The sequence below is a fragment of the Rhinolophus sinicus genome, chromosome 17 (assembly GCF_057876585.1).
Source record: "Rhinolophus sinicus isolate RSI-liver-muscle chromosome 17, RSI-T2T, whole genome shotgun sequence".
Taxonomy (NCBI): Eukaryota; Metazoa; Chordata; class Mammalia; order Chiroptera; family Rhinolophidae; genus Rhinolophus; species Rhinolophus sinicus.
The window spans coordinates 24,284,732-24,303,549 of record NC_142517.1 but is presented as its reverse complement, the minus strand read 5'-3'; the positions used below and the strand labels follow the sequence as shown (position 1 = coordinate 24,303,549).

The following is an 18,818-nucleotide window of genomic DNA, read 5'->3' as shown; positions in this document are numbered from 1 at the left end:
TAAGTGAAATCATGCAGTATTTGTCTTTCTCTGTCTGGCTTATTTCACTTAACATAATACCCTCTAGCTCCATCCATGTTGTCGAAAATGGCAAGATTTCATTCTTTTTTTTTTATGGCTGATTAATATACCATTGTATTGTGGACCAAAAATGGGTTCTATGGAAAGTAACCTCGCAGGATGATCTGATCATAAATTGCTAATTGGGCAGGTCCTGGTGGATAGTCATGTTGCAGGCATATAACTTTTTAGTAGTAAAATGTTTGTCTTTGCCTTAAGCAAGCCCGGTCCATTGTTTCTATGTATCTAAATTAACACACCTTTGGAATAACCACCCTCAAGAGAACACACAATCTTTTAACTGTTCTGTAATCCAATCCCTGCCTTGCTTTATCCCACCTTCATGTAATTTTCCTTATATTCCCTCCTTGATTCCAAATGCATAAACCTAACAGTCTGTTGAGATCTTGCTTCCAGGCATATCCTCTGTTTGGTTCGAATAAACTCTTATAAAAATTCTCTACAGGTTTGGACATTTCTTAAGTCCACACGAGCATCTTCTTACATGTCCATTAGCCATCTCTATGTCTTCTTTGGCAAAATGTCTGTTCAGGTCCCCACCCATTTTTTACTTGGATTGTTTTTTGTTTGTTTTGTTTTTTTGATGTTGACTTGTATGAAATCTTGGTTTATTTTTGGCTATTAACCAAATGATATCAGATATATCATTTGCAAATAACTTCTTCTATTCAGTAGGTTGTTTTTTTTTTTTTGTTTGTTTTCATTTCCTTGATGGTTGTCTTCTTGTGCAGAAGTTTTTGAGTTTGATTAGTCCCATTTGTTTATTTTTACTTGAGAATTTTAAAAAAATTATCTTCCTTATAAGACTTTCATTGAATCACTGACATTTATTTTAGACTAAAACCTGTTCGTATATTTTTCTAACTCTTGCATTTGATGAAATTGTTTAATTCTAGATGACACATTTCAGGGTCTGTGTGACTCCCATTTAAACCCGTCTCTGTTCCCAAGCTGTGGTAAACAAAGAAACATGGTAGAACCAAGTACTCCCTGTCAGTCACTAGTTTTCAAACAATTGACTCTTGCCCTCACTTCCCTCCTCAGACCTGAAACCTATGTATGGTGGCCATGGGAACACTGGATGTGATAGTGAGCCTGTGGGTCTAGAAACAAACAACAGATGTCCGCATAAAACACTGGAACATCTTGGGGCAGTTTTCTGGCTCTGATGATGGGTCATCATCTCTAACACTTTTTATCTGTTCAAATTCATTTACTTCACTTTAATTCTAGCCTAAAATTTTGCCAATTAGAAATTCACTTGAGTTAACAAATACCGTGTCTCCCCAAAAATAAGACCTAGCTAGACCATGTGCTCTAATGCGTCTTTTGGAGCAAACATTAACATAAGACCTGTCTTATTTTGCTATAAGACAGGGGCTTATCTAACATAATATAAGTCCAGGTCTTATATTAATGTTTGATACAAAAGACGCATTACAGCAGATGGTCCAGCTAGGTCTTATTTTCAGGGAAACACGGTATATGCTTTTAAATGTGACAATACCTCGGAGAGTGTTAAATTGAATACCTTTCACAGGAATATGCTATGTTACCAACTCTTTGCTAGGAGCTGTAGGTAGAAGAGGAAGATATCTAAGAAAATGAAGAAAACACATTCCCTGTCCACCTGAAACCACAATGTGGTAGGACAAAAAGGTGTGTAAACAGATAGTTACAAAACAGTGTTATGTTTTAACAAAAATTGTTATAATTTTTTTAAGTGATCTGTCAAGGTATTAACAAAAGTTTCACCTTGAAAGTGACTTTGGAGCCAGAGCTTGGAGGGTCAAGTGAAGTTCCACAGTCAGAGAAGAAGGGTCAAAGATTCCATGCAGAGAGAATGGTCTACACAAAACAAAAGGACAGGAAAGGGCCCTGCTTGGCAACTAGGAAGTTCTTAGTCTGGTCTCAAGGTGTGTGGTGCAGGTAGGCAATCAGAACTGACAGGGAACTAGATGGGTGAGATGACAGCCAAATTACCAAGGACCAAATGAGCTAAGTTTAAAAGACTAAATGGTTTTTTATACTGAAAGGAAAGATATGAAAACAGTGGAATGACTTTTTATGTAACTATTTGTATTATGCTTCAGCTATTTTTAATGAAGTTTAAAAAAAAAATTGGTGGGCTAATTTGAGAATTTACGAGTATGAAAATGCTCTCCAAGTTGCAGACAATGATGTGAAAACAGACTTGTACATACAACCTCTTTGTAAATTGTGGACCTGTATCTGGTGCCTTAAAGTATTGTGGAATTTCCATTCACGTGGTTGAGTCTGAGCTGATGTGACTTAACAGTGTTAAGGCTCATAAAAGATGACTGGGGCTTGGAAGCATGCCAGTAAATGTTTCCTGATTACTACATGCTGAGTATTTCAGATTATGGCTGGAAAGCTAGTGAATGAAGCAGACAGGATGTAACACTAGAGATTAGTTTTATGAATTGGAATTTATCACTGACTTCAAATTATGTCTGGAAGAAAAGATACTGGGGTGGGGAGTCAAGAAGGTGCAGATTTGTTCATCAGACTTAAACTAAAATGCCTTTATTGATAAAATCCATATAGAACCGCTCTGCAAAATCGTTTCTAGCTTTTCGTGCTTAAAAGCACTACTATATTAAATGTCTTAGAGGAAAATGTTTCCTCATCTATTGCAGAAACAATTGTGGAGTGCTTATGAGGTACGTGAGCCATGTTAGGGCCTAGTGATACAAAAATAGATAAGATGTGGTTCCTTTCCTCAAAAAACTTACTCTTACAGAGAGAAAACTGGAAGAGTAAAGAAAGAAATAATCCTAATAAGGCAATAAATAATTCATACATAAAATCAAAGTATTATTTAGTTCAGTTTTGACACAGATGGAGGAGTCATTCCAAGATAAATAGGTTAATATCAATAAGGCATTTGGAGTTTCTTAGCAGAAAGACTCTAAACAAATACAAAATTATCAAAGACCAAGTCAATCTCTATTTTTAATTCCAGACACAGTGGAAGAGAAAAAACTCAGATGGTATATATTGGTCATTGATCACAAAGGCAGTTATTATTCAAGACAAGCTATCACATGCCAATGATTGGAACCCTGACTTAGTTAAATCTGTATCCCCAGAAATTAACACCATACAATATATGCAAAAGTGTTGTGCTTGTTGTATGCCCAGTATGTGCTTGTTGAATAACTGAGTTTCACCACTTTTTAATGAATACAAATTTTCAATGTGTTTGGAAAATATAACTCTGAAACTGATTTTAAGAAGTGCTAGCCTATATTCAAAACAGTAGTATTTTGGCTACTTTGAATTATAAACCGGTGTGAGGCAAGAAGCTTGCCCCTGGGAATTAACCATTTGTATTGAGTAGGGAAAGAGAAAGGAAGTTCTAAAGAAACCCATCGTTTGAATTATTATTCTGTACTTCCTTGATAATCCTAATGGGCCTTTCTGAAACTCTTGGGCTTATGAAGAGGAAGTGCTTTAAAATGTCCAGCATGAGCATTATTTACTCTGTAAAATGGAACTAACAGTAACAATACTACTAATAATAGCCTTAATAAAAATAAACTCTACCTAATATAACAATAAGTATAATATAATACAGTATCAGAATGTCATAAGCAATGGGAAGATGAGATGTGTAATATTTTTAATGTGCTTAGACAGTGTCTGAGACACAATAGTTACTCAATATGTGTTGTTTTATTGCTACTGTTATCCACATACTGGGAAAAACAACCATGCAAATAAACCAAAATTATTTCTTCTGAAATTTGGGATTAATTGTACAAATTTTCATTTAACAATAGATTTCCTTTCCTCTAATTAAATCTGCCCTTGTTGGTTTCATTTTTTACTTGCACATTCATAAAATAAAGACCATTTTTTCAAACAAACATTTAGTGAATTTTGTTAATGCTGTCTTCCTTTATAATTTTAGGGATGGATTGAGCAGTCAATATGTCTTTGTCCCTGCCTTCAAGGAGATCACAGTCCTCTAGGGAAGTCAGACAAAGAAATCAAGAATCAAGGTATCTGCCATGATATAGGTATGCTCAGACACAGTCAGGTAGAGAGAGATTCTGGTCCACAACTCAGTGTTAAGAAAAGTTTCTCTTAAAGAGGTAGTGCTCAGGCATAATTTTAAAAAATTAGTAAAATTTAGCCAGGTATCGGAGATAGAAGCCAACATCATAATGTCATGGAAAAACATGACAAAAAACAGAACAAAACATACAAATTTTATTTTTCCTGAAACAAAGGATACATGCTGGGTGTCTTATTTGGCTACGTCCAAATCAGATGTAGAGACAAGAATTCAGTGTATCGGTGAGGTAATCCCAGGAAAACACTGGGAGGGCAATGAGAAAGCAAGCTGGGGAAGAAAGGCAGTCACAAAGGAAGCCTGTTACACCATGTGGATAAACAGAAATCAACTGCTCTGGGTAACTCTGGACACAAGCCTCAGAGTTATCCCACCGGAGGGTAAAAAAGTGGGAGGATTTACTTATGCACCAACTTTTGATACTTATTGGTGGAGGATGCTAGAAGAGAAAGATCTCAGACAGTTGAAAGGAGGGGGTGGGAGGTGGTTGTGGCAATCGTACTTGCTACATTGGGCCTACCTAGAAGCTAGCCTTTGACAGGAAGGGGAGCATGAAGAGGAGGTTTTTGTGTGATGCCAAAGAACTTGAACTTTATCCGTGATATTACAGGAGCTTTTGGAATGTTTTTTTTAAAGAGGTAAGAGAAATAGGTGTAGTTTTATAAAGTCGATACCTGCTATCTTTTTGAAAGATAGATAGGCTAGATAGGGTAGGTAGCTTTAATTTAGAAACTACTGAAACTCTTCCTGATAAAAATCAAGCTGGCCTGAAGTAAGGCAGTGGCGGGTGGTGTTGAAGACTGGGCAGAGGAGAAATAAATTAATGTGAAGGAATTCTGAATTCATGCTGATGGGGGCGGTGAGGGCGGTGGGGCAGGGGTGTGGGAAGCCACAGGAGATTCTAGGTTTCTGTCTTGGAAAACTAGGTAGAAAGCAGTACCTAATTGTCGCCCAGATTGACAATTCCAAGAGGAGGACGCAGGTGAGGATATGACCAATGATCAGATTTAGAAATTCTATGTGTGCAGCTGTTACAGGGAAAGAGAGTCCTTGGCTTCACACAGGAAAGGCTTCAACCATGAGCAGGTACAGAGTTTAAAGTAAAAGTAAGTTTATTTAGCAGAAAGTGAGTAAGAAAAGAAAGGAAAGGCCGACCCCACAGACAGTGGCAATCCCTAATCACTAGTGAAGAGAGACTCCCTCCTTACGCTGGGCTAGGGTTTATATGTGTTTCGTGATTCCACAGAAAACTTCTTGATATGGGGAACTTCTGCCAGCTACAAGAGGATTGGTGCAGGTTTACCTTTAACTTTGGTAAGGTACAGCCTGTGGCTAGTTTGTAATAGGTTTAATGATGGGAATGGCCATTACAATGGAATCTTTTTGCTCAATATGCTTTGGATGATCTGTTCTGTGTGATTGATTAACATCTGCCTGAGTTCTGTGTCTTGGAACACGTAGGCAGCAGGCTTGGAATCCAACCTTCTAGTTCCTTCTTTTGTGAAAACAGTCCCCACGACCCTTCCCTATATTATAGCAAGCTGTGTAAATTCGGAAGTCAACAGACATTTTGAGCTGTCGACATAGCTTTGAGTGTTCTCAGAAAATAAATAGTGATTGAAACCATGTGTAAGACATTGTCTAAAGAGGTTCTAGGTTTCTGGAAGACAAATGAGACACAGTCTAATGGGGAGCAAGGCAGGTAAACAACTATGGGATGGAAGTAGTGACATAAAATGCCACAGGAGACTTTTAAGTTTTAAGAGAAGCCAGAGGAAACTCTACCCAGAGAGTCTTTCAACCACAAACATGAAGGATGAGTCAATATTGATTAGGCGGATAAATGGGGACTGAAGCATTCCTGGCAGGATGACCTGTGTAAAGGCAAGTATGAGAGGGCAACTCATGGAACTTATGATAAGTTAATATGAAACCAGGCTAAAGTTTGCCTTTCCATTATCTCTGAAGCCAGGTACTCCCTGAAAATGAATGTGAGCTCCCACGGTGCAGGAACAATCATTTTACTCCCAGTAGCTAGCACACATTGGGTGCTCAATAAATGTTGGTTTACTTGATAGATCTGTTGAAATAAACAATGTCATGGGATATAACACGATATAATTTCTGAGAGACTACACGCCTACTTAACAGGAAGGAAAACTTGTACAGGTCATCTTATTCACTCAATAACTATTTTATCCAACTACTATCCAAGTTATGCTGGACGCCCCATATCTGTTCATTAAGGCAGGCCGCATAAGAACAGCTAGCAAGCAAAACAATGTTTACCATGCTATCCTTGGTTAATAGAAACAATAGTTGATTTAAATAAAAAGCATCTGATTATGACTTTCTATTTACATAAACAGGTCCTTTCCTAATTAGCCCTGATTAGAGAAGTTCTATTATTAGAGAAGCTCTATCTGAACTAGCCCACCTACTGTTTGCCTTAATTTGTCACCCATGACCTCTAGTAACTACATCGTTATTTCCCTAACATCTAACATCACCTGACTCAGAATACTAGGTGTGTAATGAGTAGTTGTTGACTAACTCTCAGGAATTAGTTGACTTGTGAATAAAATGAGGACTTTGCATTCAATATTCTCAAGTTTTCTGCATTGTGGTGAACCTGTTATTTTTGACTGCACAGAAATCAGTCTCCGTTCTTGTAATGATAGGTAGGTAGTGCTACTTTGCCTTGGAGATTTACTCTTCAGTCAGTAGATATAGTTATGGAAAGTGCCTCTAAGTTGCACTCCCTCTTCTGGTCAAGAGATGGGCACATGATCATTCTAGGCAAAGCCTATGCTTTGGAAATTAATTTGAAATTTTAATAAATTGACACAATAACTGAAGATGATCAGTCCTTCTTACTCTACATACCTGAAGCTACTCTATTTTTTTATTTTTCCTAATAGTGGGTCTTCAAATTTAGTTTTGATTTGTGAGCTACCTACATAAGCTGCAATAAATTTGTTTTAGCTTTTAACTCATTCAAAATTAGATTCTGTTGCTTATAATCAAAGAATTCTAATCACACATAGTTCTAAAATTCTGAGACTCAGCAAGAGGAAAGAAAAGAGAAAGAGAGTAGGAAATGACACAGAAGCATACCGAGTGGAGAGTCATATTAAAATATGAAACCATGCAACAATATGGATGGACATAGAGCATATTATGCTAAGTGAAATAAGTCAGACTGAGAAAGATACCATATGATCTCACTTATATATGGAATCTAAAGAACAAAATACGAACAAACAAAACAGAAACAGACTCATATATATTTAGAGAAAAAAACTGATGGTTGCCAGAGGGGGGAGGGTTGGGGAGCTGGTAGTTACAAAATACTTTACAGGAATGTAAAGTATAGCATAGAGAATACAGTCAATAATGTTGCAACTACTACATATAACTCCAGGTGGGTGCTAGACTAATCGGGGGAATAACTGCATAAATTATATAAATGTCTAACCGCTATACTGTACACCTAATATAAATAATATTGAATGTCAACAGTAACTGAAAAAATAATTTTAAAAAATTAAAAAAAAAAAAATATATATATATATATATATATCCAAAAGATGAGTTGGGTATTTTTAAATTGTTAAGTGTGAGTCTGTGGTTAGTGGCTCTCAAATTTGGTGAGCATGATAATCAATTGGGATACTTGTTTAAATTTAGATATCCAGGGCTTGTACCCAAAGGTTCTGCTTCTGCTGGTATGTGTGAGGCCTGGGAACCTGCATAATTTACAAGCTTCCCAGATGATTCTCAAACCATACTTTGGGAAACACTGCATTACGTTCTACTGTGTATGGAAAACGGCAGTTAATCAGATCTGTGAGCACAGCAAAACCTGCCTGCTCCCTGCTGAGTTTTGCCTAATAATCCCCAAATTTGTAGTCACAATGACTGTCCTACAAAATTTTCAGCTTTGTCAATTACAATGGTGGCCTATTAAGTGGATTACAGATATATTTATATACATATAATAATTCAACAAGGACATTCAATTTTCATCACGTTGAACGAGGGTCAATGAGATTACAAGAGGGAGAATTTAACCTTAGAAAACTACCATCTTTACTTTATAATCCAGTTTTTCTAATTTACATAAAAGCATCTTTCATATAATTTTATTTCTTGTTGATATTCTGTTTACACTTGTACTAATTCAATAAAATTCATCTGCACGAGAAGAAAATCTTGATCATAATGTATGAAAATTCATTATTACAGAGAATCCCTTAAAATAGAGATGGGGTGGTGCCATGACATTCATATGTTACTAGACCCGTTGTACAGATAAGGTTATCTCTAAGGCCACCATATAGCACTTGCCATGTAATTTCAACAAACTTATTTGAAGAATTGAATTTACTGTTTCAAAGGCCAGTAACAGAAAAAAAGAATTCCATATGGACCTACTTAAACATTTTCATAAAACAAAAAATTCTAAAGACTTTTTTTAATGTGGTTAATGCTTTTACAAATATATCTTTATATAAAAGCTATAAGACAAATATAAGACAGGAAACAGTCAGGCCTGACTGTGCTTGTATGCCATGCCCAGTTTTGGTTAAACTGCTATTTTGCTTCACTATTTTTATAATATTTTATAATTTTCTAATTGATAATCATTATTCAATTATAGTATGATTCCATCGATATCAGATAAACTTTCATCCTGGAAACAAATCATAGTATTTTGTTCATTCCTTTTAAATTTTAAATTCAATGCAACATGATTCAACAATTGTTTATTGAGTAAGATGCATGCTCGTTACTCTACCAGACGCTGGGAAGGATGGAAAAGATGTGCATAGAATGAAAGATTTTATAATATGACTCTAAAAAACAAGAGCTTCAAAAGGAGATTTTAAGAACCAGAGGCTGGCCAAGGCGTCACACAGAACAATACGAGTCTACGGTTATAGCACATGGAGCCCAAGCACACAGCACTCCAGGATCCAGGAAGCCCATGTGACAGCATTAAAGTTAATAGAAGACTCGTGTTCTGTGTCTTACTTCCTGCACATGACACTCACAAGGTTTACACTAAGGAGGAGAATGTGCAGTGAAAGCTAGTGTGAGCCCTGAGTTAATATTTAGGAATTAGTCATGGACTTGGACAAGTACTTTTTATTATTTATACACAAGCTTGCTAATCAAAAAAATAAAAAAAAAAATATGAAATAAACACAGAGCTTTTTATTAGAACCTGAGGCTTAAAAAAAAAGAAGAAAAAAAAGCTGTTTTGCTCTATGCTGCTGGTACATGTGACAATCACAACAGACTGTGTGTGTTGTAACTTTTACCAAACATTTACCAACATCCCCTTTGTGCAGCAGACACAAGACTAGGTTAAAGGGGAATTATTTTTCTTCTCACCCTTCTTTGTACTATTTTGCTTTGGTCTATGGCTTTTCCTTCCCAGTAATTCTCGTTTAGCTTACTTTTGTTGATAGTTCTCAGACTGTAGACAACAGGGGTAGGTTCAGTTGCTTCTTTGATTGGCAGCAGGAATATGGAAATTTTTAATTCAATTCAGCATGACTCAACAATTGTTTATTGAATATTCACGTGATACTCAGTTCTCCATTAGATACTACTAGAAAGAATGCAAAAGATGCATAACAGGACCCCTGCCCTCTAGGAGCTGGAACTCCTGTTGAAAGGTTGATAGACAAAAACTGGATGGAAAACTATGAGATGACAGGTGAGGCTTTGGGGATGATTGTGTTGATGGTGTAGTGACTCTTAGCAAAGAGCTATCCTGTGTACATTACACTTGTTTTTAATACTCAAAAGAATAGCAGTGGGAATACTCATAGGAAAGCCAGGACAATATTCTGCAGAGTAGAAATGTGCAAATTACAATTTAATGATTGTCTCTCTCAGGGCTGGGAGAAGGCCAGCTTACGTTCAGCAGATGTGGATCATAAAAGAAAGGAATTCCGTATCTGTTGGAATGTACATCTGTAAGATTCTTCTGTCAGAGAACAGTGATCTTCAAACTCTTTTAAGCCTGAAGCAACTTAAAAAAAAAAAAAAAAAAAAAAAAAAAAAAAAAAAATATATATATATATATATATATATATATATATATATATATATATATATATATATATATATATATATTTGGCCATTTCAAAATCTTGCCCAACCAGAATCAAACATAGAATTATCAGTAATTAATAATAAACTGAGAAGTGAAGTTTGAAAGAGAAGCATAAAAATGGAAGTGAACTCCAGGGAAATGTTTTTTTGTTTGTTTGTTTGTTTGTTTTCTCCAGTTTGGAGCTAGGGCAGTCTTAAGGCCTTGTGGAGTTGGTCTTTTTTAAATTTTTTTTGCAAGGACTGACCACAATGTTGTCACCTGATTTCCTTCTGCTAAAAATGAATGACTAACTGGAGGTAAAAATCAGTTTGGTGCTACCACAAAAATAATAAATTTTTATGAATTAATTTTATTCATGGTTGTTTGAGAGCCATTTTGGCTCCAGTATAAAATGTTACAGAGCTTGGGCATAGTGTTCATGGTGGAGGAGGCAACTGGTGATGGAAAGAAGTTCTCTTTGGAGCTCATAGGTCAGTTTAAACAATTTTGTAAGCAATAAACAATGGTTTAGCAAGCAGAAAGACTGTGGAAATTTACTACATAAGTTTACTAGTTAGTCTTTTTTAAAGAGACTTTGAAGACTAATTAGTAATCAAGATAACAGAATACTGTTTTTCTAAAACAATCAGGAATTAGACCAGCCAAATGCGTTGATAACACGTTGAGGAGGCAGGAGAACTGGTTAAAATAATTTCAGCTCAGTTCACAGAATGGAATGCTTCCTTCTCTTCTATGCCATTTCCCATTTTAGGGTTCCTTCTACATGCTAATGTGTAAATAATATAGGTTCTCAGATAGTAGAGGCTCTTTGGCAAGCCTTTACCAAGCAATTCAAGCCATATTCTGAGCATCCATCTTATTCCAAGCACCATTCTGGCTTCTGAGGATACAGGAGGTTATGTCCGGCCTCCACCCAGAGTTCTGTGGGATCTCCAGTGAAGACGTACATCGAGGTGGTAGTATTGCCTACACCTCCAGGACATTTGAAAGTCCCACTCAAAGCCTTCAGCACCACTCTTCCCCACTCTCCATCTTCACACTACAGCCGCTGCACATGCACACACACGGTCAGTCTCGGTGCTTCGATTCCTTGCTGTGCACCATGCAAATCCAACGTGCAGCTGGAGCAGCCAACAGAAACGATGCAGTGCTGGACTGGAGAGCTGCTGAGGTGGCTTCAGGGAAACAAATGATCTCTCCCACACCCTATCAAATTCCTGCATCCAAGCAAACTGCATCAAGGGCAGTAGCAGTGCTTCAGCTAACATTTAAAATAATGAATTAGCATACCACAATCAGACTCTTTCCTATAGCTGCCCTCATTCCTAAATGAATGTGATATGAAGAATGTCAGAGCTACACAGTGGATAAAGGAATAACGTCATTTAACTTGACCTAACAGTGCTCCCTGTCATAGCATGGTACACAGAAAGTCACATTTGAAGGGCTTGCTGGTAAAGGGACACTGGAAGACCGACTGTCTGCCTGGAGGGCTCTGATGCCTCAGGTCCAATGTAACCAATGTCTTGGCACACCTGGAACCCTTCACCATATCATTTGGAAAACTGTGAGCTATGAATTTGATGGTGACGTATTTTATTGCACACTCAGAAATAACTGAGGTTCTTTTTTCTGACCCCACCCTCCCAACAATTTCAATGAGACTAGGCTATGTCATCAGAAGAGAGAGTCACAATTTGAAATGGCTGTTGGAATGAGTCTTTTTACCGAAGGTATTGTACCATAAGTTGAGATGAACAGAAAAGTCACTGAGAAATACTGAGCAAGAGTTTACCAGCTCAAGCCTTTTTGTTTTACCAATGAAGAAACAAACACAGAGGCAAACCATTTGTGTTTTTAGTGAGGGTAGTTACGAAGCTTGATGAAGGCAAGACTTTCTTAGTTTTCAATCACAGGCTCTTTACACCACACCAGCGGTTCTTAAGGAAGGAAAGTGGGGGAGGGGTCCCCAGACGGGCAGTATCAGCATCACCTGAGAACTTGTGAGAATACTACTTCTCAGGCACCATCCCAGGCCTAGTGAACCAGAAACTCCAGGGGTGCAGCCCAGTAACCAGTGTTTTCACAAGCTCTCCAGGTGGTTTTCGTGTATGTAAAAGTTTGAGAACCACTAAGCCCCAATGTGACTCTGTCACAGAAGGCACAAGGGGCTGATTTGGATCAAACCTGTACCAGGGCAGTCAGATGCCAAGCACCAAACTTGAACATCGGTGAGTGGAGCAAGGGTTCACTGTGACAGGGAAATGGACTTTTGGGTTAAATAGTAGAGGAAATAGAACATTAGTAGAAGGGAAATTCTGACTTCAGCATTGAAGTGGGAACGCCAATTCTCTAGGGACTACTAGGTCTGCTATGGCCGAGGCTTTACTGCCAGCTTACCTTCTTCAATAAAAGTTTCAAGGCTGAATATTGGGACCTTAAAGGGAGTATTTCTCACTTTATAATGAAAACCAGTAAAAGAAAACAATTTTACTTTTCAAAATTGCCCCTTGTTACTTCTTGCATTAAACATAATTATTTTGAAAATGACAAACCTCTCTTGATTTAGTTTATGTAACGAGGAAGATTAAGGTGAAGGGAGGAAAAATAAAAATATTTCTTGGAGAAGAGGCAAGGTTGAGTTTGCCTATTTTACAGCATCACTGTTAGATGCCTTTGCCTTGAAAAACACTCAAGTTTATTTTCCATGTGACTCACCACCAAACTGCTGTTTCTTAGATGTGGGTCATACACTCTGTGGATCAGGGATATCAAATAACCAAAATATGGAAAAAAAATATGCACAGCTTATATTTTAGTCTAAGAATAATTCTTTCATAAGCAAGTAGAACTTGTTTAGAATTCTACTAAACAACTAGAAAATCCCCTTTCATGATTGAAAAACTCATGTTAAGCTTAGCAATAATAGTAGCATTAAAATACTTTTATGTTATATCCTCAGGACATCCATGAATAATAAAAGCTACAACCAACACCGTTGCCATCAGTAACCTGGTTCATACCAAAATCTTATAAACTGCTCCTAAAAGAGAGAGACATTACATTTCACTCATTTCATTTTATCTCCCACTCCTCTTTCTAAAGAGGTGGACTCAGATTTCTGGAAAAATACCTTTTAAATGATTTATCAAATATTTATTCAATAAACATCAACTATCATAAGAATACAACTAACTCCCTCAGCCCCTGAAACCATAATATACAAGATAATTATCAGGGCCATATACTCAATTCGTCAGATAGATTTCTATTTACCACCCATAACTGGAGCCTTTCCCGTAGTAGAGGTCGTACGTACAGAGTACGAATTTTGTGAAAAGACACTTTGAAATAAAATGAAGACCTTGTAGTAAATGGTCTATCATTATTTAAGAACATTTATTCCAGTCTTCATGTCTTTCCTTTGCAAAGTATACTTTATTTTTAGTTGTGCATATATAATTAGAACCCAGTGTTTTGAACTTCCAAAATTGTAGGAAAAATGCTATTTATCTACTAAGTCTTTAGGCCTAACACAATAACACAGTGCTCAAGTCTATAAAAAGCTTGTCTGAACAGAAAACAGTAATACTTCAAGCATATACCAACGTAGTGCCAATATGTTTGCTGAGATAGTTCCCAAGACTGTTTTTCAGCACAAGCAGTCTCTTAAATGCCTTAATGAACTCCACATTCATATTTTTTTCCATGAAAAGTAGAGAATGTTGTGAAGTGTATTAAAAGTAACCTGTATTGATTAAAAAAGGCTACTGTTATTGTTTTCTACTCTGAAGTGTAAAGTTAGGATGAGAGTGAGAAAAGGAAGTTTGTTTAATAAAATAATTATCAGTTTGAGAGTTGATCAGCTTTCATGGATTAAAAAAAGGTTTAATTGTGTGAACAAAATAAAACACCGAAACTATCTAGTTCTCTAAGGCACCACAGTCACCACTATACAACTTAATCTCTCTCTTCTAATGAATACACGGTATGAGAGGTCAGATTTCTGGTTTTCTGAGACAATGCTTAATCACTAGCAATTTAAATTCATTCATATCAGAACTGAATTAATTGCAACCTCTTTACCAAACCCCTAGGATCAAGCTATGTTGTTATGATAAGGCAATGTTAAGGACAAGACAATGCTTTTTTTTTTTTTTAAGTGTGTTTTTCCAGGACCCATCAGCTCCAAGTCAAGTAGTTGTTTCAATCTAGTTGTGGGGGGTGCAGCTCACACTGGCTCATGTGGGGATCGAACCAGCAACCCTGGTATTACAAGCATCATGCTCTAATCAACTGAGCTAATCAGCCGCCCGACAATGCATTTTTAATAATTCTTTTTCCAAAACAGCTTTTTTTCAAGTCTCTATGAGAACAAGCAGACTATTTTCCTCAAGGGTAGCAGACTCCTTCATCTATAATGTTCTGTTTTTTCATTCTTATACATGTCATTCTTCCTCAGTATTTCTGCAGGCACTCTGAAAAATAATTAAGATTCTAAAGATTTTTGTGTAGTTTCCATTATCTCTAGGAAAAGTGGAAAAGGGAGTCCATGTTTGTGGTGAAATTTTTATAATATGTGTCAAACACAGTTGTGCAATTTTTACATATGATCCTTGTGGATGCTGTAATTCCAAGAAGTCGCTGTTATTGTACCCATTTTGCAGGGGAGGAAATTGAGGCCCAGAGAGACATAGCAATAATCTTACAGATATAAGAGGACAAAAGTGGTATCTGAAAAGATGACATACTGCCATTTGTAACAACATGAATGGATCTTGAGATTATTATGCTATATGATATAAGTCAAAAAATTGAGAGCCATATTTCACTCAGATGTGCGCTATAAAACTGAAAGCAACAAACACATAAGACAGACAAACAAGCAAAAACTCATAGCACAGACAACAGTTTAGTGGTTACCAGAGGGTAAGTGGGGTGGGGGGGTGGTAGAAGAGGGTAAATATATATGATGACAAAGGAAATTTGACTTTGGGTGGTAAACACACAATGCAATATGTAGATGATGTGTTTTAGAACTGTGCACTTGAAACCTATGTAGTTTTACTAACCAATGTCACCCCAGTACATTTAATAAGAAAAAGAAAAGCAGAAAGTGTTATGGAAATTGATGGTGGTGATGGCTGCACAATATGAATGCATTTAATACCACTGAACTGTAAACTTAAAAATAGTTAAAATGATAAAATTTATTTTATGTGTATTTTAGCAGAATAAAAAAAAACAATTAAAAAAAAGTACTTGAACCTAGTGTGTGTAACTCCAAAGCTCATGCTCTTTGTAAACTAAATAAAATATTATTCCTGGAATTTTCTCTAAAGTTAATTATAATGATAATAAAAACGACTTTATTTAATGACTAATATTTTCAAAGCACTGTCACATACATCACCCCATACCAAGGCAGCTGGTAGAATGGAGGGCTTGTGGGGATTCTTGTGAGGATTAGCAATAATGTATATAAAATATCATATCAAGTGTAAAAACAAGTGCTCAACAGCTATTATTATTATTATTATTAATCCTCTCAGCAGATTTAGAAGTTAGGTTGCACAGCTGTTATCATTCCCTCTGGACAGACGTTCTCTATCAAGATTAATCCCTTTCACGTTATACTCTACAAGCGACAATTACTTTAAATTTTTCGTTTACAAGGCATTTACTTACAGAAATTTCAAAAGCCCATATTCAACTTCAGTTTGTTTGCAATACAGGCAGGTAGGGCACGGGTGGGAAGTTGGTGTGAGACAGGCTTACAGTCTTTCCAGCCGAGTCAGAATTGGAAATTTCGCCTTCAGCCTCCAAAATGAGTCTCCTTTCCCACTGCACCTAAGTGATACCCTAAGGATGTTCCTTCTCATAAGCTTCCCTGTCGACTTCTGACAAGGGCTAATGGATTCGGTTTCTGGCTTCCACTGGGAGGGGAGCGCTCCCTGAAGCAGTGCAGACCGTGCTTGTTTAGGGTGGTGGGAGCAGCTACCATGATGCAGAGCGATGGTTCCGGTTTGACTTCTGTGACCACATTCCTGCTTTACGGATAGTAAGCAGTGAAGTACAAGAAAAGTGCTCGGTATCAATGACTCACAGCAGACAGGAAATCTCAAGCAGGTCCACCCTTCCTTCCTGCCCTCCCGACCAGCTGAGTTGCAGAACCACAGGCCACATCCAGCCTAGAGTCTTAGTGAGAAGAGCTGGAGCTCACAGGCAGAGACAGGACCACTGCAGTAGGCTCTCAGAATGGATGAAACGGCCGACCCCAGGCAGGAAAAGGTTGCTCTCTTTATCCTAGAGAATACGTTTTCTGTTGCGATTTCTCTTTTTCCTTTTACACAGTTATCTTTCTGGTTTACTCTGAACTCTGTATTGTTTTTAAACATGAAAACAATGGACTTGACACAATTCAACTGAGTGGTCCTCATTTACACCATGTTTAAAAGCAGGCAAGAAATGGCATTAATCATCATTATCTAGTAATGCCTCCATGAGGGCAAAATGGCAGAATGTAAACACAATTCTAATAGATTTGTGTGTAAACACAAATCTGTGTGTTTACACACAAAAATTTGTGTGTAAAGCAAAATGTAAACACAATTCTAATAGATTTTTGAACCCAGTGTGAAATTCCTTCAATAAAGTCACACCAGTTTCTCTTGTGAGAGCAGCAAATTGTTATAATGACAAAGGGTAACAATTAGGCCAAGGAACTCTCTAACCACTTTACATATTTTAAGTCATTTAAGTTTTACAACTGCCCTTTGACATAAGCATTATTATTGTTCCAGATCAGGAGGCCATCAAAGTGAATGAAGGCCTCTTCACTGTCTCCCCAAACTGTGTTTAAACCTCACAAATAATAAACAAATAAACAAATCTCAAACAAAAGTCACAAAAATTTCTTCAATGAAGCTGCTGTTTGCAGTAATTTGTTGAATGAATGAATGACATAATATGATGATATATGTGATTCCTATGTTTGGCAAGCTCTGTAATATATGTCCAATTCATTCATTAAACTGTAGAAAAATTATCCCTACAAAAACTCAAAACTCTGAAATGAGTTGTGACAACAGAGCAGATTTGTCAGTGTCTTTTATAAAGCCATTTCCCACTGTTCTTGCATTTCAGAAAGTGGCAGAAGTCTGTATTACTGTTTGTCAATGAGGAAACTAGGTCTCAGGATGAAAAACCATTTACTGGCAAGGTGTGTGTGTGTGTGTGTGTGTGTGTGTGTGTGTGTGTGTGTGTGAAACCTTTCAATTCTCACCTCTGAAAGGAACCATAATTTTGTCACCCTGAAGCTGCTTTTTTTAGGATATTGACTTTGAGCAGTTTATTAAGAAATCAGACTGAGAAATAACCTTTAACCTGCCCCCTTTCTCCCCCCCCCCCCTTTCCTGTCCAAGAGATTCGGACAGAAAAACCTGCCTTTGGAGAGGAGCTTGGGTTTAATCACCTTAAGAATCTTCACCCCAGCATTAGTCAGGAAGACTCCAAGCCTGTTAGCTAGACACCCCATGTCCCATTGTTTCTGAGTTGCCCAGCAAGAATTTCACTGTTATGTATGTTCCCCTTTCCTTAACTACCGGTAAATTACCCATTTTCCCTTCTGAAATCTAATACCCTGTCCCCCCACCCTTCTCTTTTGTCCAAAATGTCATATATATCCAATGGTGCGTCACTGTCTTTGGAATTTTCATGCTAACGTGAATTTCTTGTGCACATGTATTAAAAACCTGACTTTTTTTTCCTGTTAAGCCATCTCTGTTAATTTGATTATTAGCCCAGCTAGAAGAACTCAAAAGGTGGGAGGAAAAGTATTAATTTTTTTAGCCCCTACACCTTTTATTTTTTTGTTCTCTCCAAGCTCAACTCACACCTTATGTCGGGCCATGCCAAAAATACATCTGATGCACTTGTCCATTGTTTTGTGTCTTTGAATAAGGTGTTGTTTTCTCTTTCTGAAAAGCCAACCCCCACCCCGGTTCCACCCAGAAAGTACCTGTAAATTCTCCAGTATTCAGACTTCTGTTCAATCTGGTCACATACTCAGTGAGTATTTACTGAAGACACATTACAAAGCAGACATGGAGTGGGGTGAAGAAGGTCACTATCCTAATGGAGCTTTCATTGTAGTGCAAAGAGAGACAAAGTTAAGAAAGAAAAAGGAAGGATGAAGGAGAGAGGGAAGGAAGGAAAGAAGTAAGGGAGCAAGAGAAGGAAAGCAGGAAGGCAGGAAGGCAGGAAGGCAGGAAGGCACTACCTTAGTCATGACTAATGTTACACAGGGCCATATGACAATGTGTGATTGGGTGGTTACTTATATCAGGTGACAGGGATCCAGCCACAAAGCCGAGTTCTGAATAATGAGAAGGAGCCAGTGATGCAGAGATAGGAACCACTAGTTCAAAGGTGCTAAGCTGGAAAACAAGCCTGGTTCCCAAAGACTGAAATGAGCCAGTGTCATGAGGTGCAGTCAGAGAGAAA

The 18,818-nt window shown here is 37.3% G+C and overlaps 1 long non-coding RNA gene across 1 annotated transcript in view; it reads right to left on the bottom strand.

The window, feature by feature from the left end:
* The window catches only part of LOC141570465 (uncharacterized), a 28,004-nt gene extending 9,443 nt beyond the window's left edge, over positions 1–18,561 (bottom strand). The window contains exons 1-2 of the long non-coding RNA XR_012494449.2: positions 18,334–18,561; positions 16,002–16,360 (exon numbers count right to left, since the gene is read on the bottom strand). This is a non-coding gene — a long non-coding RNA (uncharacterized LOC141570465). The remainder of the gene's footprint in view (positions 1–16,001; positions 16,361–18,333) is intronic.
* Between the last annotated feature and the right edge of the window lie 257 nt (positions 18,562–18,818).